A 27,659-nucleotide genomic window follows, 5' to 3' on the forward strand; every position below is an offset into this window, starting at 1 on the left:
GGACATGTACTCGTGCTACAATGGACTGAAATGAGCTCTCAAGAGAAAAGAAAAAAAAAAGAAAGTGCAACAAATGTTCCCAGATTTATATTTTCTTTCCAAACTCAGCTATTGAAAATAGGAATTTAACTTCTCTAAACATGAGCATGAGTTCAATTAACTGCCTTCAGCAGCATATTCAGCCCTTTTACAGGCACACCTTTGGGGGAAACCAACCCATCTTTAATTAATTTCATTAAAAACAATTTTGTCTATTAACCTAATAAAATGAAGCTACCTGTGGGCTGTCTGCTTTTGTGCTCAAGAGCCCTGCTGCCTGGTTCCTGCCTTTTGAAAAGCCAGCTGCTATTATTTGCCACACTTGTAGGCAGTGATTTTGTTAAGGATACTGCATTTATTGACGTTTTAACATGTTTTCAGCTGACTTTCTGCATTCTAGAATTTATGACAAACTACATCTGTTGTATGTTGTAAGCCCTGCATACCTTCAATTACACATGTTCATGTGAAATGTGTAACTTGGTATATTCTGCCTGAAATATTTTCTACAGATAATTAGGAGAACTGATAAATATCAGTCCTACTGTGTCAGAAAGAAAGTATTCCTCTGTTCGTATACACAAGACACGGGCTCACAGCACGCGCTGCAACAGTCATATCATTTGGTATCACTGTGTATAAAAAATGTGGCTATATTTTTCCTTTTCTATTTTATACAGCTGGTAAATTATTTAAAATACAAATATTTAACCATTGACAAAAGCAACAAGACTCAGTTTTTGTACAATTATTTACCTAGCAAGATCAAGAGAAGCAACAGAAAGAGATCAAATCTCTTCAGTAGTAAAGGCACCAATTTAGCCTTTATATTTCTGCCACTGGCAACTACCTGAATATATATTTATTGGCTGGAGGCAAGAGATGGCATGGACCAATAAGAATGACCTAATTGATTAAAAAAAAAATTACAGAAGATTCCAAAGCATTTATCTCTAGAATACACTACGTTTAAGTTAACTTAACTTTATAAACATAAGCTGTATGTGTAGAAAAGCAAAATTTCAATTACATACATTTCTAATAGTCCTAATAGTCCTCAAAGTCCTTGGTACAGAAGGAATATGCATTATATCCACCTCAAAAAATCCCTCATAATATTTTGAATATTATATTACAAGATAGAGAGTTGAGGATCACAAAGAAGTTGGTATTTCAAAATTCCTAGCAACACAGTCAAAACTCCATGACATCTTTCTAAAATCTTGGGTGCCAATAATTGATTAACTTGCCCTTGATTTTATATTTTATTACATATACTTACATATAACTATATTACATATATATACACATACTGGCAATCGAATCCTGATAATTTCTGGAAGAAAAAACACTAGTCTAATTCCAGTAGGAATAGTACATGGGAGTGTTTTTAAAAGGGTCATTTTAGGATACAAGATAAAGATATTGAGGCATGACAAGTGAGAATATGATAGAAATGGAAGGAATACGAAGGAAAAGGAAGGAAGGAAAAAGCAAAAGACAGACTGAGACAGCTGTTATACCAGATGCTTTAGACAAAAGTGATGGAGATTGACAGAATAGGAGAACAGCTTTTCAATGGAATTATGCAAAATGAGTAAATTGAACCAAAAGCTTTTATGTTGACAAAAATAAATTCTTTGACTTTTTTTTAAGTCTAAAAGCCTAATGTGCTCAAGATTCCAAAAGTAGATAACACATGAGCAACTAATAACAAAAAAGAATTTGGAAAACATTGCTAAAAACATGATCACATGAAAAAGAAGCTATGGATTCCTCAATTTTATCAATTATTGTTGCTTCTTAGAAATGATTTATAAACTGATCATTGTATAACAAAATCACAGGGAATCATTTAGGGAAAGAAAAGAAACAATGAAATGATGAAAATTACTGAGCCTAATGTAAAAGAACATTTAAATGCATACTTAAAGCTCTTGCCAACCAATAATGATGGAATCTTGACATCCATATTAAATATGTTTATGTAGAGTACTCTCCATCATAAAATCAAAAAATTCTGTGATTAGAAACAAATAATTGAAAACTTCAATTGTACCACAGTCAAGAAAATTATAAGCACTGAGCTGTTAAAACAATCCCACTAAAGTTAGTGCACTTTTCAAAGACATTTCTGCCTATACTTATTGCAATTGTTTTGCTTGAAATAAGTGTATTTGAGGGAAATAATTGCTTTTGACTAAAAGAGCCCATTAGCTTTACTTCTTAATTTTAATTAACAACTTTCAAGGGTTAGTATTTATATTTTTCTTAGTTGTTTTTTTTAGAACTATATAATAATCATAAAACCCCATGCAAATCTCTTAAATTTCTGTTCTTACAATAGTTCCCCAATCTACAAAGTTTAGAACATGAGTTCTCACCTGTTACAAACTTGGCACTACTAAAAATATAATTTTCTTACCCCACCTATTGATTCAACAAGTCTGGAGGCCCAAGAACGTGAAATATTAAAAATCTTCTAGGATATTATATAAATGTTTTCCACAAACCTAACGCTGTTAAGACTATGATTTAGACTACACAATCCCTGTCTTAGAATCCTGGCCTTTGAGGAAAGCACTTTGAACAAAAGAAAACTCATTTCCTAGTTTCAAATAGAATGAAAGCTTCACTTTATGGGCTTCCCTTGACTTATTCCTTTTATTTGCCTTCCTATTTTTACCATCCTAAAATAAAAATAAAAATAAAAAGCATATATGTGGTCACTTGGAGTCAATACTTTCTTTTTATTTAAGACTGGACTACACTTTGCAGGAGGCTGTAACCAATTACTGGGGGGAAAAATAAGACAAAAGGCCTCCAGGAGACTTGTTGGTCCCATTACCATTTTGAATTTGTTTCACTTTTCACTTTTGTTTTTATGTAAGGCTGACCAAGACAGCCTTAAAGTTGCTTTCAACTTCTCTTAAATTTTAGATAGGATTCTTGCTGACTAGACTCCTGACCTCCCTTGTCTTAGAGCATTTATATTAGAGAACTTGTAATTGTACATTCTTTCTCTGTCCCTCTGAAATGTACGTTTTTTGAAAAGCATCTTGCCAGTTTTACAACCCAAGAATGTTTTTCTCAAGAACCCAGGAGCCATCTCTTTGAAACAGGAACATCGAGGAAGACAATGCCCCTATCTCTGTTTCCATGGGAAGTGAGGAGACTAACTTCCCCTGGAAAAGGTGTAAAACTACCTCCTATCATTAAGATAAGAGAAAGCCTACTTTAACTTTGCGTGAAGCAAATTAGCAAACACAGGTGGCCTATGATCCCCCACTCAGGCTTTTAAAAACTCTTCAGACCTTTTTTTCACTGGAGCTGCGCTCAGGCATAGATCTGACCTATCTCTTCTATTTCATTGGCCTTGAATTACTGTTTTTTGCTTGTTTAAATTTGCTAGATGCAATTTTTACTCTGACACAGACCTGATTCCTTTTTTATACTAGTTCTCCTGACTGCATAATTTTGTACTTACTCCATCTTGAGTAACTCGAGTGTCCCTTAGCAATGTCTTCTCTCTCTCTCCTGGTGCATGTTTTTCATTTTGTAGTGATGTTCTGACTCTCGTGCAGCAGACATATTGATTTACAGCCAGAAAACAAGATACACTGAAATTTCACAAAGGTTAATCCTTGGAAAGGCATAATTATTTTTTATATCTCTTGATGTGATCCCAATGTTTTTCATTAATTAGAGAATAGAGACAAAAAGAAACATCAAAAGAAGACAATTAAAATGAAAGACTGACAATATTAAATGCTGGAAATTAAGTGAAAACTCTCATATGCTGATTAGGGGAGTGTGAAATGACACAATCACTTTAAAAAATGATTTAGAATTTACTTAAAATGTTAAATATACATTTTATGCTATGACTCAGCAATTCCACTCCTTAATACTTTCCTGAGAGAAAAGAAAGCATATGAACAAAGAAAGACTACCTGGTTCAAGAGTGTTCATAGTAGCTCTATTTCTAAAAGCTTTATTTCTAAAATTTCTAAAGTTTTTACTTAAACACACACACACACGTATATATAGAGAGAGAGACACCCATATATACATATATATAATATATATCCAAGTAAAAGCAACAAGTTGCAGATAGAGTACATCAAGAATAGATCTCAAAAACTTTACACTTACTGTATACTTTCACTTATATAAAATCTTCAGATATACAAAATTAACTATGGTTGGTAGAGGTTTGGGGAAAGAGACTAGGAAGACATAGAAAACTCGAAACTCCCTCAGGTGACAGAAATGCTGTTTTTTGATGGTGATATATTTACATGTGTGTATGTAGTTACTTAAGAAATGCAATGCTATATTTATTATTTGAGTTTTTCACTCCTTTAAAAGGGAGTGGGAAACTGAAGTTCTATATGAGACCAACTTAAGATACCTTATCATTTAAAACTTTCCTCTCTCTCTCTCTGTCTTAATTTAGTTTACATAAAATTCCTAAATTGTGTCTCTTAGAACCCTCTGATACTTAATTTAATAAACTATTTTATGTATAGATGCTTAAATATTTGAGGTGATTATCTATAAATACAGCTTTAAGCACAACTAGGAATAAAACATTAGATTCAATAAGATCATTTTTAAAATGGTTATTTTTGTGAAAGATGCAGAGAAGTCCATAAAGCTAACATTCTCTTGAACTGGCTCACATTGTCTAACATTACACATGTAAGGACTTTCTTAATGTTTTCAATTATTATCAACATTTTGCCCTGATTTTTCTAACACAATTATCTTCCACGAAAAAGATAGCATTCCATGCTCAGTTGTTATTAAAATATCTGAAACTATCCTTTAGTTATGCCCTCAGTAAGGTTTTTCAGCAGCGTTTTCTTACAGGGATATTGAGAATCAGAGCTTTGCAACATTATTTAGATTCAAATATAATTGTGAGGTTGTAATTTCTTACACAGTTTTACATGTTGAAAAAGTGTAAAATATAGTAGAAAAGTTTCAAGATAAGAAAATTGAAGGCTTAAAAAATTATATAATGAGTTGGAAGCAATCTTCAGGTTCTTTTTTTGTTGTTTTTTGAAACGGAGTCTTGCTCTGTTGCCCAAGCTGGAGTGCAGTGGCGCAATCTTGGCTCACTGCAAGCTCCGCCTCCCAGGTTCACGCCATTCTCCTGCCTCAGCCTCCCGTGTAGCTGGGACTACAGGCGCCCACCACTGCACCCGGCTAATTTTTTGTAATTTTTAGTAGAGACGGGGTTTCACTGTGTTAGCCAGGACGGTCTCCATCTCCTGACCTTGTGATCCTCCCGTCTCGGCCTCCCAAATTGCTGGGATTACAGGCATGAGCCACCGTGCCCGGCCATCTTCAAGTTCTTGATTAAGCATCTCATTTAATCAATCAGGTATTTAAAACTTAAATACAGTCTTTGGAAGTGAGAAAATTAATATATCAAAATCAGATGTTTAGAATTACTTGTGTTTTGTCTAATTTTTCATGCTATTATTTAAAACTAAAAGTGTATTTTTTTGGTGTCAAATGTAATTCCTACAATATCTTTATTACATTGCCAATGATACATTTCTAAGATTAGAACACTTGGTCAAGTGCCGTGATGCATGATACAGCATTTCGTCTAGATATTGCTTCCAGACTTATAGAGTATTGAATACCTCATGATTTATTTGTTAAAACTAATAGGATCATTAATTTACAAAGTGTTATAATACATGTTTTGCTAACTGTATTATTTTGTTCTCATGCTGCTATGAGGAAATACCTGAGACTGGGCAATTTATAAAGAAAAGAGGTTTAATTGACTCACAGTCCCACATAGCTGGGGAGGCCTCAGGAAACTTACAATCATGGCAGAAGTCATTTCTTCACAGGGCGGCAGAAAAGAGAATGAGTGCAAGCAGGGGAAATGCCAGATGCTTACAAAATCATCAGGTCTCATGAGAACTCACTCACTAGCATAAGATCAGCATGGGGAAAACCACCCCCATGGTTCAATTACCTCCAACCAAGTCCCTTCCATGACATATGAGGATTATGGGGATTACAATTCAAGGTGAAATTTTAGTGAGGACACAGCCAAACTCTATCAATAATTAATTTTTAAATGAAGAAAAATATATATCACACCTGTAATCCCAGCACTTTGGGAGTCCAAGGTGGGCAGATCACAAGGTCACGAGTTCAAGACCAGCCTGACCAACATGGTGAAACCCTGTCTCTACTAAAAATACAAAAATTAACCAGGCATGGTGGCATACACCTGTAGTCCCAGATACTCAGGAGACTGAGGCAGGAGAATGGCGTGAACCCCGGAGGCAGAGGATGAAGTGAGCAGGGATTGTGCCATTGTACTGCAGCCTGGGTGACTGAGCAAGACTCCATCTCAAAAAAGAAAAACAACAAAAAAAGAAAAAGCCATTCATAACCCAAACTCCTACCACCAATTATATTATCTTATGGTAACTACTATATGAATGTAATTGGGACTTTTGTACTAAGAATTTCTTTATCACTTAAAAACATATTTTAGATATGCCTATATCAATATAAATAATTGTACTTTATTGCTACAGATTCACTATTTTAGTCTGCCCTCAATTTATATGTTGAAATCTTAACTCCCAAGATGATCGTATTAGAAGGTGGAGACTGTGGAAGGAGATTAGGTCATTAGGTAGAGTCCTCAAGAGTAGGATTAGTGATCTTATAAAAGAGGCCTGAGAGAGACCCCTTGCCCCTTCTACCATGTTAGACAGGAGCTTGTAAAAAGAAGTGGAGCTTTTCCAGACAATGAATCTGCCAGCAGCTTGATCTTAGATTTCTGGCCTCCGGAACATCGAGAAATAAATGTTGGTTGTTAATAAGCCACCCAGTTTATGATATTTTGTCATAGCAGCCCAAATGGACTAAGACATGTATTCTTTTTAATTCTTCATACCACTCTACTTTATGGATATAACATTAATTATTTCATCTGCCCTTTATTGGAGTAATTTATTTTATCTACTATTACTTTTCTCTCTATAAATACAACATTACAAATAACATTACCTACATATTTTTAAATTCATAATCATATTAATTATATTCTAAAAATTTAAATAGTATCAAATACTTTTTTGCTAAAAATTGCAAATTATTCCATCAAAATAATATCTCATTTTCCTTGTGTGAATTTGTTTTTATATGCTTGTAACCTGATTAAATGGCATCATTTAATCTTTGATTTTTCCAATTTGATAGACAAAAACATGATACCCTTTTTTAAAAAATGTGTATTTTTTCAATTACAAAAAATAATTTTATATCATGAAAATATATTTGTAATTATTTTGTGTTTTAGACATTCATATTCCTTGCCAAAACTCTGAGGTATTCATCTTTTTCTTGTGAATTTTAAATGCTGTTTATATCAGGACATTCGTTTTTAGTATATTTTGTGGAGTAAAACACTATCAGTAAGTTAAAAACAAAGGTTTTGTGAGCCTGAAATCCTTAGATTTTGCCAACATATAGAAAAAAAGGGGCTAAAGTTTGAAAGTGAATTTTATAAAAAGGAATATGAAGACTTAAATGATCATGCCACACATTTACCTTGAACTGACTAAAGTTAAATTTCTGAAAGATGTTGCATTGTATAAGGAAGACTTTTCCCCAATTACTCTTTTCACTAGAGGTGAGAGCAATACTCTCAGTTGTCTTTCAATGACAGATAAGTGAACACACTTAACGTCCACAGGAGCCAAGGATGGTTCTGTGTACCCCTAAATATCCAGCTGGAATTCTGTGAGAAATCTCAGGTTCAGATAGCTCAGACTGTTACCTGGGATGGAAACGATTTCACTTTTCTCTTCTTATTTTTGCTATGATTTAGGGTTTTCATATGTATACTACCATTATTTTCTTATTCTTTACTTCAGTATAACCTTCCTATAAATCATAGCATTATTAGTTGATAACACCATTGCATTTGAAATATATTACTGTACAGCTAATTGGAATTGGTAATAGTAGCAGTAACTCCTACTAGTATGTGTTAGGCGGTATTCTAGGCACTTTATATTTCAATTACTTTCAGCTTCACAGTAAATCCCTTTGGTGGTGCAGCAGCTGGTAATTTATATACCTATGGTGAGGTGGGCTGCTATAACAGAATGTCATGAACAGGGTGGCTTAAACAAGAGAAATCTATTTCTCACAGTTCTGGACCCTGAAAGTAGAGATCAGAGCGTCAGCATAGGCAGGTTCTTGGTAAGGGTCACCTTCCTGGGTATGTCCTCACATGTCCATCCTTGTGCAGAAATAGAGAAATAGACCTCCTCTCTCATCTTGTTTTTGTTTTTCTAATTATACTTCAAGTTCTGGGATACATGTGTAGAACATTCAGGTTTGTTACATAGATATACATGTACCATGGTGGTTTGCTGCACCCATCAACCTGTCATCTACGTTAGGTGTTTCTCCTAATGCTATCCCTCCCCTAGCCCCTTACCCCATGACAGGCCCCGGTGTGTGTTGTTCCCCTCCCTGTGTCCATGTGTTCTCATTGTTCAACTCCTACTTATGAGTAAGAGCATGTGGAGTTTGGTTTTCTGTTCCTGTATTGGTTTGCTGAGAATTACTATTTCCAGCTTTATCTATGTCTCTGCAAAGGACATGTACTCATCCTTTATTATGGCTGCATAATATTCCATGGTGTATATGGCCGCTGTTTCTTTATCTGGTCTGTCATTGATGGACATTTGGGTTGGTTCCAAGTCTTTGCTATTGTGAACAGTGCTGCAATAAACATATGTGTGCATATGTCTTTATAGTAGAATGATTTATAATCCTTTGGGTATATACCCAGTAATGGGATTGCTTATGAGGGCATTAATCCCATGGGGGGATACAACCCTCATGATCTCATATAAACTTAATTACCTCCTAAAGGCCCCACTAACAAATACCATCACATCAGGGATTAAGACTTCAAAATAATAATTTTGTGGAAGATACAAATTTAGTTTATAGTGCTGACCAATTCCTTGGCCAAGAGTGAAGACTTATTCTTAGACTTCAATTAAATACCAACTTTTATTAACTTACCATTAGTGTCCAAATATTAGAAATCTTACTATAAAATCCTCAGTCTGTAGACAGATGACATTAATGAACTCAATGATATGTCTTTAGATAAGAAACACAGTAGTCCATTATAAATTTATTTGTATTGGATGTACATACAAGGACTAACATATATAATAGGGGAAATGTGTTTCACTGTTTTTTCTAGAGATATTCCATCTAGTCAATCTTGGTCAGATGCAGGAGCCTTTGCAAATACTCAAAATCTCTCTAGGTTTATAGATCCTAACCTTTAATTCTCAGATGCTTGCAATTGTCCTGGATTATCTATCCAAACGGTGACACCAAAACAAAAAACAAAAAACAAAAAAAACCAAAAAGCTAATGACCAGGTAACACACTGGCTGCTGTTGATTGTTGGACCTTAATCTACAACAACAATGAGTAATGCCTCTGGTTTCAGGGAGTTTTCTGGTGCTGGCAAAAGACTGCATTGATTTTGAGGAGTTTTGTGTTCTCTTGAACCTATTCTGCTCCTGATATGTGGTCCTTCATTTATTACTCTCCTAGAGTAGAGTGGAAAAAGTGTTAATCTATTATGCATACAAATCTTTAAATCCAGTACTTAAGTGCCCATCTTTTAAATTGTTATTGTCAAGAAATTCTTTCCCTTTTCCTATTTCATAATTGTCTTTTCCCCCAAGACAGTAGATAATTTATGTCTTGTTATTTAGGCTAGAAAATGGGGTTGGAGAATCTTTTTGTGCTCAAGTGAAGGCATTTGACGACTATAAAGATGGAAGATAATATCATTTTTAATATTTTGAAATACTTTTTATTTGCTGTTACAAATATAATAAAATTGATAAAATATTTTACTGAAGTTACAGCCAAATGTACACAAAAAAAGATTTTAAAAATGAAGAAAAGTTTCACATATATGGTGTCAATTGAATACAATGAATTCAGGACAAAGATTCTCTTATATGTATTGACAATGGACGTGAAGATTGATACATTTTATAGCCTGAGAGTTGGCAATAACAGAAGTAAAATGTGTTTCTCATTTCAGGGCCATTAATTCTGTAATTAGCTCATATTTTCCCCAGATTTCTTTTTAGTCTTTAGGAGACTGATATTACACTAAATATTTTTTAAATACATTTTTAGTAATGAGTTTATAAATCTTTTAAACCCTGATCAGAGACAAAATACTTGCTCATTTTTGTCTAGTATAGGATATATTTATAATATAGTATGAGAATTTAAAAAGGTCCATTAATTTTAGGATGCAACATTTTATCTTTCAGGTACCTATAAACAAATCTTGGTTTATATACATACAACATAATTCAGTCATATTATTTATACAACCAAACACTCTGTACTTGATACATTTTTGACAACCTTGTCTATGTTAACTTCTGGTGTGCCAAGAGCACAATTTTCTTATATGCTGCATTGATTAATTTGCATATAATGACATGTAATTTTCTATAAAAAGGTTTATGGAAGTCTGTTTTGATTTTTAATATTAATTTTTATGTTACATTGCTTTGTCATATAAACACCTCATTTTTATTTTAAAATTGACTATACCTGAGATTAGTGTTGCCTGCTTTATATTTGCTTCTATTTGCATGATATATTTTTGCTCATCCACTATGCAGAACAGATGTATATGTATGATTATGAGTCACATATTTGTAGGCTTTATTTTTTGTGTTAAATAAAAGTATTTTTATTTAAGAGAAGACCAGCTAATTTATACTTGTCAAATACTTGTGATCTTTAAAAATATTTTTATTTGCTTATTTTTCAAAAAGTACTCAGAGTCTAATATTGTATCAATAGTATTGTTTTCCTGAGGAGGCAAAAAGGAAAATTCTGAAGAGATTCAAGCTATTTTTTCCTTAGGAGGCAGTTGCCTAAGGTAATTTCCTTGTTGTACTCTAACCTAAATGTTGGAGAGTGTCTTCTGTCTGGTTCATAGTGTGTATGTTCTTAGCCTCATACCTATAGGATTCTGTACTCCAAGGTGGAAAATATAAAAATCTCATAAATTTATTTTTAGAAAGACATAGTAGCAGATGCTAAAAGTTCATGTCTTACTCCTTCCTGTTAACTTAAATGTCAATTTAAGAAATGGCTTTTCTCCTACTTAGAATTTATCTCTTAACTAGTAATTCTAATTTTTGCCTCCCTGTGAACATATGTCAATGTCTGGAGACATTTTTGTCATGACAGGTGAGGAGCACTATTGGTATCTAGCAAGTTGGGACCAGGGATCTGGCAAACATTCTACATTGTACAGGAAAGCCCACACAACAGAGAATCATTTGGTGAAAATACCTGCTGCGCTGAGGTTGGAAATCCCTGCCTTAACCTAAAATTGAATCTCTAACATTAAAAAATTCTGATAGTAAAGCTAGATTAAAGAGAGCTTTGTAGCTCAGAAGCTTGGGATACCCATAGCAGTAGCTTGCTATACAATTGTGTTTTCCTGGACCAATTACTAAGTAAAGAATGTAAATTAGGCAAAAAACAAAATGAAAATCCTCCACAGGTTCTTCCCTTTTGTTATGGGTTTAATTGTCTATCCCCAAATTTAATAAGTTAAAGTTCTAGTCCTTAGGACCTCAGAATGTCACTATATTTGGAGAAAGGGCCTTTATAAAAGTGAATAAGGTAAAATTCAGTCATTCATGTGGATTCTAAGCGAAGATAAATTGTGTCCATATAAGAATACAGGCACAAACAAAGCAAATGCAATGCCAAGACACGGGAAGAAAACAGCCATCTACAGGCCAAGGTGAAAGGCTTTCAGAAGAAACCAACCCTGCTTGTAACTGAACTCAAGTCTGGCTGAATATATAAGAGATAAGTTGTGGTGAAGGGAAAGCAGCTTTATTTATCAAATGTTGGTAGTTGAGATGGCTGGGCTAAGGCCTCCAAGAAACCATCTCAAATTTTAGGCTGAGTGAGGGGGTTTAAGAAGGAAAACTTGGTATGGGAAACATGCAGGAGTGGTCAGGACACAGGTCTGCATGTCTTGCTTCCATGACTATCTTGAATTGCAGGCTGGCACTATCTCCACAATGGCCAGGTTGTAGATTAGCCACCTTGAAATTACATCTAGATTGGGGAGAATTCCACATGTGGGTCTTTGTGCCTGATTTATTTCAAGATTAACCCCTGAAATTTCTAAGCAACCGCATAATTAGATGAGCGAGCACAGTGCAAGAGAGTACTTGATGGGAAGGGAGGGAAACTAAGAGTTTCAAATTATGCTTCAAGGCTAAAATAAGAGAAAAGAAAAACAATTTCAAAATGCATTTTGAAACTAAGCTACTAGATACAGTAACATGCTGACACCTTGATTTTGGATTTCTGGAATCCAGAACTGTGAGGAAATACATTTATGCTGTTTAATCCAGGGTTCCCCAACCCCCTGCTGTGCAATGTACGAAGTGGTTTGCACAGCAGGAGGCGAGCAGAGGGCCATCAAACATTACCACCTGAGCTCTACCTCCTGTCAAATCAGCAGCAACATTAGATTGTCATAGGAATATGAACCTTATTGTGAACTGCACATGCAAGGTATCTAGGTTGTGTGCTCCTTGTGAGAATCTAATGCCTGATAATCTGAGCTAGAGTAGTTTCATCCCAAAACCAAAACCATCTGCCCTGCCCCCCCCCCGCCCCCACCATGACACACCACCCCCACCAGTTCATGGAAAAATCATCTTCCATGAAACCAGACCCTGGTGCCAAAAAAGTTGAGGACCGCTGATTTAAGCCATTTAGTCTGTGGTACTTTGTTATAGTGGCCCTAGCAAGCTAATACATGCTTCCTAAACCAGGTCCCCTGGCCATGCAACTTGAAGTGCTTTCCAGTGACTTGTTTGGCTAAAGGTGTATTAGCAAGCATGATACAAACAGAAACTTGAATACAACCTTGTGTATGAGGCTCATCTTTTCTTGATGCCCTTGAAAACCCTGTAATCATCTTCATGTGAACAATCCTTGGGCTAGTTTTCTGGATATTGAGAGATATGCGGCTCAACAATGCTCACTCCAACGCCCCGTTCAGCCTCATTCCCTACACCGACAGTCATCCATCCTTCAGAGACAGAGACACTTTGATGAATAGGATGATTGCTCAGCTGAGTACAGTTGAAATTGCTCACTCAAGGAAACTTGAGTTAAATAAATAGCTATTTTGACAAACTAAAATGATTTGGGCAGTTTGTTATGGCAACAAAAGCTAACTGCCAGGTAATCAACAAAACATTTACAAGTCAATTTCCTTAGAATTTTAGAGTTCCTGAAACTAAAGTTTATATTCATTTTCTAGCATCCTAACTAGAAAAAGTCTACCTGTTGCAACTGTCATCAACTGGGCTGCACACTTTTCTTAGTCCTTTATTATAAAGCAGATACTTTGTTTGAGACCACAGGATTCAGCAAATATAGGCCAACAGTCAAAAGCTATTAGACTGTGGATATTATCAAGGGGAAAACAAAATGCCTCAACTACTTAGATAAGTGCTAAGGTTAAACTTAAAAGACTGACTATAACAAAAGTTTTAGGAGTATATTTTTTGTACCATTTATTATATTGCACTGCTTGACACCATGTAGTATATTGCACCTATAAATCAGTCACAACAAATTATTTAATGATGCATTAACTGTAGAATTTCACATATATTACTGTTCCTTACCCAATGTTGAGTGTTTTTTCAATAGCTTAATCCATCCCTGAAGTACTGGAGCAAACATAGTCATCCATCATTTTAGAACACAGTTTGAACTGCAGTTTTCTTATATATTTTTTTTATCCAAAAATAACCCTACCAATAATAGTTCAAATTCTAAATGAGAACAAAAGTTCACCAAATATACAATTATATGCACAAATATGCATCCTTTGTCCTTCTTTAAACTTGTTTTCTTGTTTGTTAATTGAGTTGTTTTTTATTTCCCTTCTGCTCTATTTTACCTCACTAGTACAAATCAAAATAAAAATAAAACTAAGAGATACGTTTTAAAAGGATGACTTGAAAAATGACTACAAACATTATTATATCTTTAGATATAAATAATTAAAATAACTTGAATGAAATCCAATATCATCTTGTTTCTTGGGAAATTTTGTATCATTAATTTTGTTGTTTAATCTAATCGAATAAACTGAATAAATGCCAGATACACCCCAAGTAGATAGCATGTAGAAAATGAATTAATGAAGCTTTCATTAAACAGAGAAGACTGAACAAGCTTATTTACTTCTACTCCCTTCTGAAATTTCACTGAAATGATGGTAATTAAATGTGAAAGTTACTAATCCACAAGGAACCTTCAAAATTAAGTCTGGGATTAGTTTTAATTTTGAAAGACTCTGCATGGATATTGCATTCCTTCAGATGCTCACTCCCAAAACTTGAATTTATCCTTAGCTACTCTTTTTCTCAATCCCACCTAAAATCCACCAGCAAATCTTACCTCTAGCTTCAAATTATATTTGACTTCTCATCATACCCACCGTGGTCTAAAACTCTATCATCTTTAACCCAGATTATTAAAATAAAACCTTCTTACTTGTTTCCCTTCTCATACCCTTACTCCTTTCCAGAAAGACAAATGTGAATCTAAAACGAAAGTCAGATTATTTCAGTCATGTGCTCAAAAATCTTCAATATGAAGAAATTCCACTGGGCAAAGAAGCACTAGTGTTAAGTGTCCAACAAGTCCTCTTAGAGTCAAATGCACTTCTATCTGAACTTCTCTCCTGACTCTATTCTTCTGGTTTACTTTACTGCAATCCCTAGAACACACCAAGTAAGGTTCTGCCTTAAGATCTTTGAATTTACTCTTCCCTATCTCTGAAACATACCTTTCTCAGTGTGATTCATTATTCTTTCTTTTCAAGTGTTTTCAAATTATCACTATGCTAGCAAGGCCTACTATGTTTACTCAACAAATAATACATTCCACTCTTCTCTGACTCCTTAACTCTTAGTAAAACAGTATTTTTCTCTATATATGTGTCATCATCTGATGTCTATGCTTCATTGTTACTTTTTAATTGTTTATCTTTTTCACATCAGAATTTAACTTCCATGAGTATAGGGACCTTCCTGTTGTGTACACTCCTCTATCCGTATAGAAAAATGCCTAATAAATATGTTTGCTAAGTGATTGAGTGAGTGATACTGGAATTAGACATCTCTGAGAGGTTCTCTATCAAGATTTTGGACTCTGAAAATCCTCACTTTGAGCTATTTCCTATTTCTGCATTTTAAAACTTCTGAATCACTTCCTTCAGTCTTATAACTTATGGCGTCTCTTAAAACTAAACATTTCCAGTCCACCAGTGCATAAATTCGATTATTTTATCGATTTTTTCTCATCACATTAGTAACCATATCAAGAAAAGACCCCGTGGGTAGCCTTCTCAAAGATGTTATAGTCAATAAATAAGTACTATATTTCCATGTTAACTTCTGTCATGCTCCCTTAATGATGGTCAGACTTAAGAAATTCATAGTCTCTGTTTTATCTGCTTCTATTGTCAAGCTTCCAGTTATTGCTACAAAATTTCACAAAACTGTATTATGCACTACTGTTTGGCACAACCAACTCATTGATTCTCTTCTTCTAACTCTTACTTACTTTGGCATATGAAACGACTTTATCGTTGTTATAGAGTCTATCATTGTTGTTATAGAGTCTATCATTGACATGATGGAAAATCCTACTATTACAGTAAAGGAATTAGAGATAGCTCAGACTATGAAAGACTATCAAAAACAAATGAGAATTACTGCTTCTTTTATTCTAATTTGGGATGTCTAGCCCATGAATTCTAGCCCTGTCCTGCTCATTTTTATTACAGTTCTAGAAAATGAACCTGGCGGGGTGCGGTGGCTTACACCTGTAATCCCGGCCCTTTGGAAGGCCGAGGTGGGCGGATCATGAGGTCAGGAGATTGAGACAATCCTGGGCAACATAGTGAAACCCCGTTTCTACTAAAAATACAAAAATTAACTGGGCGTGATGGCACACACCTGTAGTCTCAGCTACTTGAGAGGCCGAGGTAGAAGAATTGTTTGAACCCGGGAAGCAGAGCTTGCAGTGAGCCAAGATCACACCACTGCACTCAAGCCTGGTGACAGAGCAAAACTCCATCTCAGAATAGAATAGAATAGAATAGAACAGAATAGAATAGAATAATAAAATAAAATAAAATAAAATAAAAAAAGAAAAAAAGTGGACCTTGGACCTTTATCATGTTTCCTAATGTTTGAGTGTTTTTGTTCCAGAACTCTGGGAACAAATTTCTCTCTACTTTATTCCAGTGTTCCGTTGAGTAAATAATGTTATGAATTTCAGTTTCATTTATTAGGTCTTTATCACCTCCTGCCAAACCTATTCAGTGCCAAATATAAGCATTCATTATTCTCTGATCAATGCTCAATTAAATATCGTTCTGACTCTCGATTGTGTTCCTGGCTCCTTGGCTATTTGTTGTCTGATTTTTTGTCTGATATTTGTTGTCAGGGCCCTTTTATTTCAGGAAAGACCAGTGGGTACCCAATCCTGTTTAATGTCTTGTTAGCTTCCAATTGTAGTCTTTTATCTAAGTTACATATTTCAACCTCTTTTTAAATTTCCTCTTCTTTTTCTTCAGCAGTGTTTCCCCACCTCTAAAAGATAATCTTCTCACCTAACGTCAAATTTCTATTATTTTTTTCTCCAGCAAATTAATTTCCTCTTTTCTCTCTTCCCTTCTCATCTTATTTCTTTCTTCTCTATGAATAAAACCATACCCACTTCTTGTCTCTAAAAGGTCATTGATAATAATTTCTCTGAATTAATTATCTACTATGAACTACACAATTAATTTTGTGTTTATATAATTGACAAACTCTCTGAAAGGACAGTATATTGTACTTATTTCTACTTCATTCTCAAATATTTACCCATTTAGTCCTTAATACATCACAAAAGGCCACTGTCACCACCCCATTCCATATGCTAAAGTACATCTTTCACTAAGTAGTATCCTCATTATTTCAAGATTATCAATAATTATTTTTAGTTCTTAGATTTTTCTATGCTATTTAAACTGTCTTTTATTTTTGATATTATTTCATTATTTGGCTTTAATAGTCTACATACTTTTAGTTTTCTTATCTTGAATTTACCTTTTTCTTATTTGCCTCTTTGAAATCTCTTCCTCCTTGGTATAGCATACTTTCTCTAATCCAATATGTGTTCTCTGGGCTTTTAAGTCATTATTCTTCTCTTTATACTTTCTGTCAGATATCTCATCAAAATATTTGTGTAAATATAATAGTTAAAGATAGCTAGCAAATGTATATATTTCAATCTGCTTCTCAAGTTCTATGAGGGATTTAATAGACTGCTGAAGAAAATGACCCAAATGTACAATGACATGTCACAGTTATAATCATGTTAATATTCAACATTTTCCCACAAGTGAGATTTTTATCCAGACTTCACAGTTTGAGATACTGTCACCTCTCTTATTACAATCATCCAGAATTAATATTTGGAAATCATATTTTACTTTTTAAAAGTGGTTATCTCATGAATCCTAATAGTTGCCAAAATCTGTAATTACGCTTTATACTATCTTGTCATTACCCTGATACAAATTATTGTTACCTTTTTATGGGGTTGTCTCAGTAGTTTCTTAAATGCTAGTAAGACCTCCAAACTTTTTTTAACACAATGCACAAATAAACACTCCCAAATAATTGCTTAATTATTCCACTGTTTCTAGTTCTAAACTTGATCTTTTTTTTAATCTTTAGGCTCTTAACAATCAAGTATATTAAAAGTCTTTTCAACTAGTACTATGAATATTTTCTCTTATTCACTTATACATCAATTCATCTTACCAGTCCATGGTATCTTTGCACTTTCTTGTGCTTTCTTGTAACATTTATTTATAATGGAATACTTTCCCAATAATTTATATTTAATATCAATCTCTCAAAACCTCTACATTGCTTAAAACCTAGCTCTAATGTTCCTTTATCAAATGATCCCTAATTTGTTTCGATACATTTATTTTTCCCCAAATTCTCATAGCATTATTGCTTTCTTTGGAAGCTTTGTCAAATCGTCTTTTCTTAAAGTTCCTGTATTCTTTGACAAATATTTATTGAGCACATCACTTCCTTCTCAATGTGGCATACCCTACTCACTCATTTAATGTTCAACTGTTTCACAATTTCCATTATGGTCAATTTCCACAGCAATCATCAACTTCTAAAATACTACGCATTTATATGCTTATTAGGTTATTTTATATTATCTTTCTTTGTGAACTACGAAGAAAGCTTTATGACTGCAGGAATTGTTGCCTATTTTGTTTACTGATACATTCCCAGTACCGAAAAGTATGCATGTGTAAAGGTCACATTCAACAAAATTTTTTAATGAATGAATGAGCACTGACTTTTATATATATATACACACACACATATATATATATATATATACACACACACACATATACACACACACTATATATAGGGACAGTGTGGACTGCAGTAAACAAAATAGGCATATATTGTAGTCATATTATTTAGAGGATTCCTGTTTAAGAGTGAAAATAGATGTTAAACCCAAAATTAACCAATAATTATGGAGGCTGAAAAGCAAAAGAATAAGGTAGCCTGTTCAAATGATATTTAAACTATCTTGGAAGATATATAGGTGTTACTCTGTAATGAGCTTTTCAGTTGAAAAAATAGCATATGTGAAAACTCAAAGCTTAGAAAAAGCTTTCAAGAAGCTTAAGTGATGTGAGTAAAAACATGCACCATGAGCAAAGCCCAGGTCATATCATGTAGGATTTTATTCTAAGGGCATTGAGCAGGCATTACAGAATTTTTAAACAAGAACCTGCAGTGATTAGAATCATACTTTTGAAAATATCACTGTTGCTGTTCCAAAAAAAAAAAAAAGAATATGAACTGGATTGATGTAAATAAATAAATTGCTGCCAGGTGCAGTGGCTCACTCCTGTAATCCCAGCACTTTGGGAGGCCGAGGCGGGTGGATCAAGAGGTCAGGGGATCGAAACCATCCTGGTTAACACAGTGAAACCCCGTCTCTACTAAAAATACAAAAAATTAGCTGGACATGGTGGCGGGTGCCTGTAGTCCCAGCTACTCGGGAGGCTGAGGCAGGACAATGGCGTGAATCCGAGAGGCAGAGCTTACAGTGAGCAGAGATCGTATCACTGCACTCCAGCCTGGGCGACAGAGCGAGACTCCATCTCAATAAATAAATAAATAAATAAATAAATAGCTTAGTATCAGATTAGAACAGTTTATATACAGTAAATGTTGGCTTGGCTTAGGATGGTAACATTATAACATAGAGAAAAATGAAACAGTGTTACTTTTTTACACAGATGAGTTTATAAAGCACATTGCAAATGCCTCGAGAGCAAGAAAATACATTTTGACTTTTATTTGGGGTGACTCCTTCATATGGAGGAAACCACATTAGCTTTGGATTCAGATATACAGAAATTGTAGTTCATTTCGACTCTGTTTAAACAATGTGATTTTACTAATTACTAAACTCTGAGCTTCAGTTTTGGCAAATATTAACATATCACTTACGGAGCTATAGTAAAAACTAAATAAAATTGTGCATGCAAATATCCTAACAGACATCTTGATGTGCCTGATAGCAGGTTATCAATAAATATGCTCCCCTAGTAGATAGTCCAGTTCCTATGAAGGCCACTGCACTCCAGCCTTAGCAACAGAGCAAAACTCCATCTTAAAAACAAACAAACCAAAAACATTCATGAATTGTTTGTTGTGTGTTTGTTTGTTTTTGACATGGAGTTTTGCTTCGTTACCAAGGCCCGAGTGTAGTGGCATGACCTCCACTCACTGCAACCTCTGCCTCCTGGGATCAAGCAATCTTTCCACCTCAGCCTCTTGAGCAGTTGGGACTACAGGCACGCACTACAACCGCTGGCTAACTTTTTTTATATTTTTGATAGAGATGGGGTTTCGCCATGCTGTCCAGGATGGTCTGGAACTCCTGAGCTCAAGGGATCCACCCTCCTCGGCTTCCCAAAGTGCTGAGATTACAGGCATGAACCATTGAAACTGGCCACAAATGTTTTTTTTCACCAGTGTTTAATTGAACAATTTTAAGTATCGGCATGAGATAAGTTCTGGGGAACCCTGATTTCTTTCTGAAAACTGTAAGTAAATAAATCTTTAAGTTGTGTTACAAATGACCTTAGACCTTTTTTGAATATTACAGACATTCAAAACCACTGAGTAGAATATTAAGATATCTAAAATAAATGACTTATCCTCTAACATTTAATTTATGTGTACTTTAAATATGATACATTTTAGTTTAAGGATTACCATTCTTTCCACAATTTATTGAGTTTTATCTTCTGATTTTTTGTTTTAATATATCTTCTGGGTCAAAAGCAGAACACATAATCACTTAAAGACATATGTAGGAGGCCGGGTGCCGTGGCTCTCGCCTGTAATCCCAGCACTTTGGAGACAGAGACGGGTCTGAGTTCACCTGAGGTCGGTCCAGTTCAAGACCAGCCTGGTCAACATGGTGAAACCCCCTCTCTACTACAAATACAAAAATTAGTCGGGCATGATGGTGGGTGCCTGTAATCTCAGCTACTCAGGAGGCTGAGGGGAGAGTTGCTTGAATTCGGAGGCGGAGGTTGCAGTGAGCCAAGATCGGGCATCTATTGTCCATCCTGGGCAATAGAGTAAGACTCTGTCTTAAAAAAAAAAAAAAGACATATAGTAAATGTATGAAATTGAGTTAAGAAAATTGACTTACCAGATGTTTACTAGAAAGTTTCAAATTACCATTATTTTTCTACCATTTTTTCATGTATTTTCTAGAAGCATGCTACATCTATCTATATCACATATAGGTATGTGATATATGTGTGATATCTATATCACATATAGATATCTATTCTAGAAGTGTTTCTTATACATGATCATTGAATAATCATTTTTTCATTTTATAAGTGAGAAAATTCAATTCTAGTATAATTAATTGGTATACTCAATATTACATAGTTATTTGATGTCAAACTTTCTTTAGCCTTTTATTTCTAGGTTAGTACGTCTTTTAGTTATACCGACTATTTCTTTTAGTTATACCAACTATTTCTTTTCTTATATATATCTTCTTCTAGTAGCAGAAGGTATCTTCTTCTGATACCTGCTGGGGTCAGGTTATAAAATTATTATAAAAATAATAAAAATTATGTAATTCTTAGTTCTTCTTAATATAACTTTGTAATTATTTGTAGCAAATATAGAATATATTAATCTTCCCAGGTCCCTACTGTCTTGTGCACCCTGTGTCCTATGTTTACACATGTGAAGAAAAATATTAGGAAAGTTTGTTTTATAATTTCTTGTTATCTGGGTTTAAATACACGCATAAAAAAATTTATTTTTATTTTATTTATTTATTTATTTTGAGAAATAATTTTAATGCAAAGGAATGTAAGAGTTCTTACAGTGTTCCTCAGATCATAACTCAAAATATAGAAATGTAAAAAAGCTAGGAATATAGCTTTATACATACTATTATTATTTTTTATCTTTTTTTTTATTTCCATAGTTTTTGGGGGGAACACGTGGTGTTTGGTTAGATGAATAAGTTCATTAGTGGGTATTTCCGATATTTCAAAGCACCCATTACCCAAGCAGTGTGCACTGAACCCTGCTTGTAATTTCTTATCCCTCATCTCCTTCCTACCCTTTCTCCTGAGTCCCCCAAGTCCACTGCATCATTCTTATGCCTTTGCATCCTCATAACTTAGCTCCCATTTATGATTGAGAACATACAATATTTGGTTTTTCATTCCTGAGTTATTTCACTTTGAATAATGGTCTCCAATTCCATCCAGGTCACTGTGAATGCCATTAGTTCATTGCTTTATGGCTAAATTGTATTTCATTGTGTGTGTGTGTGTGTGCATGTATATGTGTGTGTGTGTGTATAGTTTTTATCCGCTGGTTGATTGATGGGCATTTGGGCTAGTTGCATTATTTCATATTTCATATTTCATTGCTTTTTATGGCTAAATTGTATTCCATGGTGTGTGTGTATATATATGACATTTTTTATCCACTGGTTGATTGATGGGCATTTGGGCTGGTTGTATATTTTTGCAATTGCAATTGTGCTGCTCTAAACATGCATGTGCAAGTATCTTTTTCATATAATGACCTCTTTTCCTCTGGATAGATACCTAGTTGTGGGATTGCTGGATCAAATGGTAATTCTACTTTTAGTTCTTTAAGGAATCACCATACTGTTTTTCACAGTGGTCATGCTAGTTTACATTCCCACCAGCAATGTAAAAGTGTTCTCTTTTTACCAAATCCCCACCAACATCTATTATATTTCGATTTTTTTATTATAGCCATTCTTGAAGGAGTAAGGTGGTATTGGATTGTGGTTTTGATTGCAATTCCCTGATGTTAGTGATGTTCAGCATTTTCTTGTATGTTTGTTGGCCATATTTATATATTTATATTTATATTATATCTTCTTTTGAGAATTTTCTATTCATGTTTTTAGCCCACTTTTTGATGGGGTTGTTTGCTTTTTCTTGCTAATTTGTTTGAATTCCTTGTAGATTCTGGATATTAGTCTTCTGTTGTATGTGCAGACTGTGAAGATTTTCTCCTACTCTGTAGGTTGTGTGTTCACTCTGCTGCTGATTGTTTATTTTGCTGTGCAGAAGCTTTTTAGTTTAATTAAATCCCATTTATTTAACTTTGTTTTTGTGGCATTTGCTTTTGGGTTCTTGGTCATAAGTTCACACCTCAAGTAGCTAGAGAAATAAGAACAAACTAAACTCAAACCAAGCAGAAGAAAAGAGATAACCAAGATCAGAGCATAACTAAACAAAATTTTAACAAAAGAGTACAAACAACAAATGAAACAAGAAGCTGGTTCTTCAGAAGATAAATAAACTTCATAGACCATTAGCAAGATTAACCAAGAAAAGAAGGGAGAAGATCCAAATAGCCCACTAAAAATGAAACAGGAAATATTACAACCAATACCACAGAAATACAAAAGATCGTTCAAGGCTATTATGATCACCTTTATGTGCATAAACTAGAAAACCTAGAGAAGACAGATAAATTTCTCAAATATACAACCCTCCTAGATTAAATCAGGAGGAAATGGAAACTCAGAACAGACCAATAACAAGCAGCAAGATTGAAATGGTAATTAAAAAGTTACCAACCAAAAAATGTTCAGGAACAGACAGATTCACAGCTGAATTCTATCAGACTTTCAAAGAAGAATTGGTACCAATCCTATTGACACTATTCCAAAAGATAGAGAAAGAGGGAATTACCTAAATCATTCTATGTAGCCAGTATCACCCTAATAACAAAACCAGGAAAGGACATAACAACAACTAACAACAACAACAACAACAACAACAAAAACTACAGACCAATATCCCTGATGAACATAGATGCAAAAATACTCAACAAAATACCAGCTAACCAAGTTCAACAGCATATCAAAAAGATAACCCACCATGATCAAGTGGGTTTCATACCAAGGATGCAGAGATAGTGTAACATATGCAAGTCAAAAAATATGATACAAAAGATAAACACAATTAAAAACAAAAACCCCATGATCATCTCAATAGATACAGAAAAAGGACTGGACAAAATCCAGCATTCCTTTATGATTAAACCCTCAACAAAATCGGCATGAAAGGGACATATCTTAATGTAATAAGAGCCATCTGTGATAAACCCGCAGTCAACATAATACTGAATGGGAAAGGTTGAAACCGTTCCCCCTGAGAACTGGAACAAGACAAGGATGCTCACTCTTACCTCTTCTATTCAATGTAGTACTGAAAGTCCTAGGTAGATCAGTTAGACAAGAGAAAAGAAAGAAAGAAAGAGAGTAAGAGGAAGGAAGGAAGGAAGGAAGGAAGGAAGGAAGGAAGGAAGGAAGGAAACAGCATGCAAATAGGTAAAGAGGAAGTCAAACTGTCCCTGTTTGCTGATGACATAGTCATATACCTAGAAAATCCCATAGACTCATCTAAAAAGCTCCTAGACCTAGTAAATGAATTCAGTAAAGCTTTATAAATATTATTATTAAATTTTCATGACTCTGTATGTTAGGTACTGTTACTCTGCTCCAAATGAATGCATCTAGTAAGTGACCATTTTAAAATTTCAATTGAAACCAGTGTTTCCCAGTACTGACACAATTTACTGTCACAGTACCTGGCCACTCAGTTTCCAGCTTTTGTATTCAATGCCTGATATATTTAGTGTGTGGAGACCTATATCTATGAGTGGTCTGTATAGCATAGTTGCTGTCACTACATGTCTCACCAAGATTCCTTCCATGACAAGGATGCCTAGGAGAGAAAATATTAAAATGTTCATCAGTGAAAGGACTTGGAAACTATTGAGTAAGCAAGGAACATCTCAGAACTATATAATTAACAATTTCTACAAAATATATCACCTTAGAGAACTCATATTACTGAAATGAGACTTTGTATGTGACACCAGCACTTCAAAATACAGGGGCTAAACCTGGAAAACTTTCTAGAAGCTGCTAATGTCAGAGCCCATTGCTTGAGGGGACCAACTGCCTGCAGATGATATGGAGAAAGAACAACTATTCCACGGCGCTGCTGCCAGTGGAAAGAATATTGTCAACTCACTCTGTTTACAGGGTTCTTGTAACACAAGATATATCCAGAAAAATCTAGACTCTAATCTTTCCTCTGACACCATAAACTCTTAAAAAAAATCAGTTCACTTCCCTGAGATTGAATTTTCTCACTGATTAAATGGAAATTATACTTCTCATTTTGCTAAACATTAGTAAGGATTAGATATTATGATTAAAAGAATTCAAAAACATGTTTCTCTGTGTTATTGTTATTATAGTCATGGTCATTGTTATAGTTTAAATTGTGTCCCCCTAAAAGATATGTTGAAGTTCTAACCCCTGGTACCTCTGAAAGTAACACTACTTGGAAAAAATAGGGTTTTCTTCAGATATAATACAATTAAAGTCATTAAAGTAGACCCTAAATCAATATAACCTGCGTCCATTTAAAAAGAGGAGAAGAAAGAGACACAGGACAGAAAGCCATGTGAAGGTAGAGGCAGAGACTGAAGTTATGTGACTACATTCTACGGAATGTCAAGTTTACTGACAGCTTCCAGGAGCCAGGAAAAGGCAAGAAGTGTTTTTCCCTAGAGTTATTGGAGAGAACCTGGCTCTTCTGACGTTTTGATTTTGAATTTCTGGCCTTAAGAACTGTGAAACAATGCATTTCTGTTTTTAATATACCCAGTTTGTGGCAGTTTGTTACAGCAGCCCTGGAAAACTTATATGGTTATTATCATCATCATGTCCTGAGTGGTTGTGTGGCAGAGTTTGTAAATGGCTATTATTTCAACTGCTTCCAAAGGCTCTTCTAGAGACAAACTCCTATCATGTCAGATTTAAAGAACACCAGTGGTTCCACAATAGTTTGATCTTTTTTTTCACAAGAATGTAAAAGAAGGATAATTTGTTCAGAAACATATATATTTGAAGGCCTCAAAACTCAATATGGAAGTTTAAGTGATCTATGGATCTTTGATGGGTCTTCAGATTTTCAATAAAACCATCTGGTTTTGGAAAAAAGGAAAGAAATTCCTCAACTAATTACCAGGATCAAAAAGTACTGTTTCAGTTATCAAGTAGGCCACAGGAAGAGGAAAAAAAAAAAAAAAAAGCCACAAATTAAAATATTAGACTATTAAGTCATTGGCTATGTTGTTTTTCAATATGGACAGAATCATTATTATTACTATAAGATTTAGAATGAATTATATTGAGCAATCATGGAAACTTCAATCAGCACATGTGCATAAGCAATATAAAACCAAAATACTGAAAAATGTCTTCTTTGGTTATGTACATGGAAACATTCAAGTCTTGATTTAACCTCATTTGATTGTAGTGTGGCCCATAAAAATATGGGGCAAGCTTTTAAATGGCACCATTTAAAGTGACATACCAATGAAACATGGCAAAATGAATCTCAAGGGAAGACAACTTAATAAGACTATGAATTTCTCAATATAAATTTAAATGAAATGCCTTATGAGATTGTGAGGGGTTGCTGGTTAGCCCCTGGCTATCAAGGAAATGGTGGATACCTCCCATGAGAACAAGAGGCTCTGATAAAGAAAGATTTTCTTTAAAAGGGGGATGTTATGTTGGGAAATTAATCTCAGCTGGAAAACCTAAAAGGGTCAAATTTAATGGTTTTTTGATAACCCTTATGTATATATATGGTATTACCTTGATTTGAAGAACATTATCTTTGTGTAATGGGCTTTGATATAATTTACAACCACCACTCAATTTTTGAGTTATAAGGGTTGTATTTTCCTAACCACCCCAGAACAGACATGCTGTATGTCAAATCAGAAAATGTTTCATTTCATATAAAAATAAAATGCTTTCATCAAGAACTGTTTCTTTCCAGAGAAATACTTGGAACACATATTTTTGACATACATTTGGGAGAAGAATTTCATTTTTATTATCACAAAAAGTCACTTCAGGCTGTGCTGAGGTACTGATTAATGCTTGCCTAGGTTACAGTGAAGGTACTCATGTTTCACTGTTCTCTCTAGATAGGCATTAATCGCTTCCAACACGCCATGTTAAGTCATTTCTTCTCCCAAGTTGGAAGCACTTAAAAAATAAAAGCTTCAAACATGGGTTAAAAAAGTAAGAAAAGAAAAATACAAAGACTAGTAGAAGGAGAAAGAATTATTATTCTCATTACTTAACTTCTGTTACCTAATTTATTTAAGTTGTTGATGAATTATGAGACTGTGCCAAGACAACAACAACAACAACAACAAAAACTTTTCAATCTTTCATCTTTAAATCTTATTCACAGAAGTAAAATAAAAATCAAAGTGAAAATAAATGTAAATATGCTAGAGTTGTGAAAAAATAAGGCTTACTGTTACATTTGTCTTTGATTATAATTTATAGGGAAGATTTTATAAACCTTGGATCTCCATTTATCTAATCAGAATCACTTGTTTGATGATGGACTTAGACATTGATTAGGGTATGATAGCCTTTAGATGTGCACTGCTAGTACTGGCTGGAAAAACAGAGGCATTTAAGTAAAATTTTCAGGTGTTTTTCCTTTGTACTCTCTTGAATCAGCTACTAAACTTCCTCCTTATCATCCTGTCAAAATGACTAATAATAATATCAGTAAAAAGTGCATAACTAATGATAATAACTAATAATATTGATAGACCATTTTTATATACATTATAAATGTTTTATGCATATCAATTTATTTAATTCTTAGAATAATCCTAAAGTGTCTTATAATACTGTCTCCATTATGCATTCTTTTACAAATTAAGGTGCACAAAAAT

This window comes from Trachypithecus francoisi, unplaced genomic scaffold (assembly GCF_009764315.1).
Source record: "Trachypithecus francoisi isolate TF-2019V2 unplaced genomic scaffold, Tfra_2.0 Lachesis_group1, whole genome shotgun sequence".
Taxonomy (NCBI): domain Eukaryota; kingdom Metazoa; phylum Chordata; class Mammalia; order Primates; family Cercopithecidae; genus Trachypithecus; species Trachypithecus francoisi.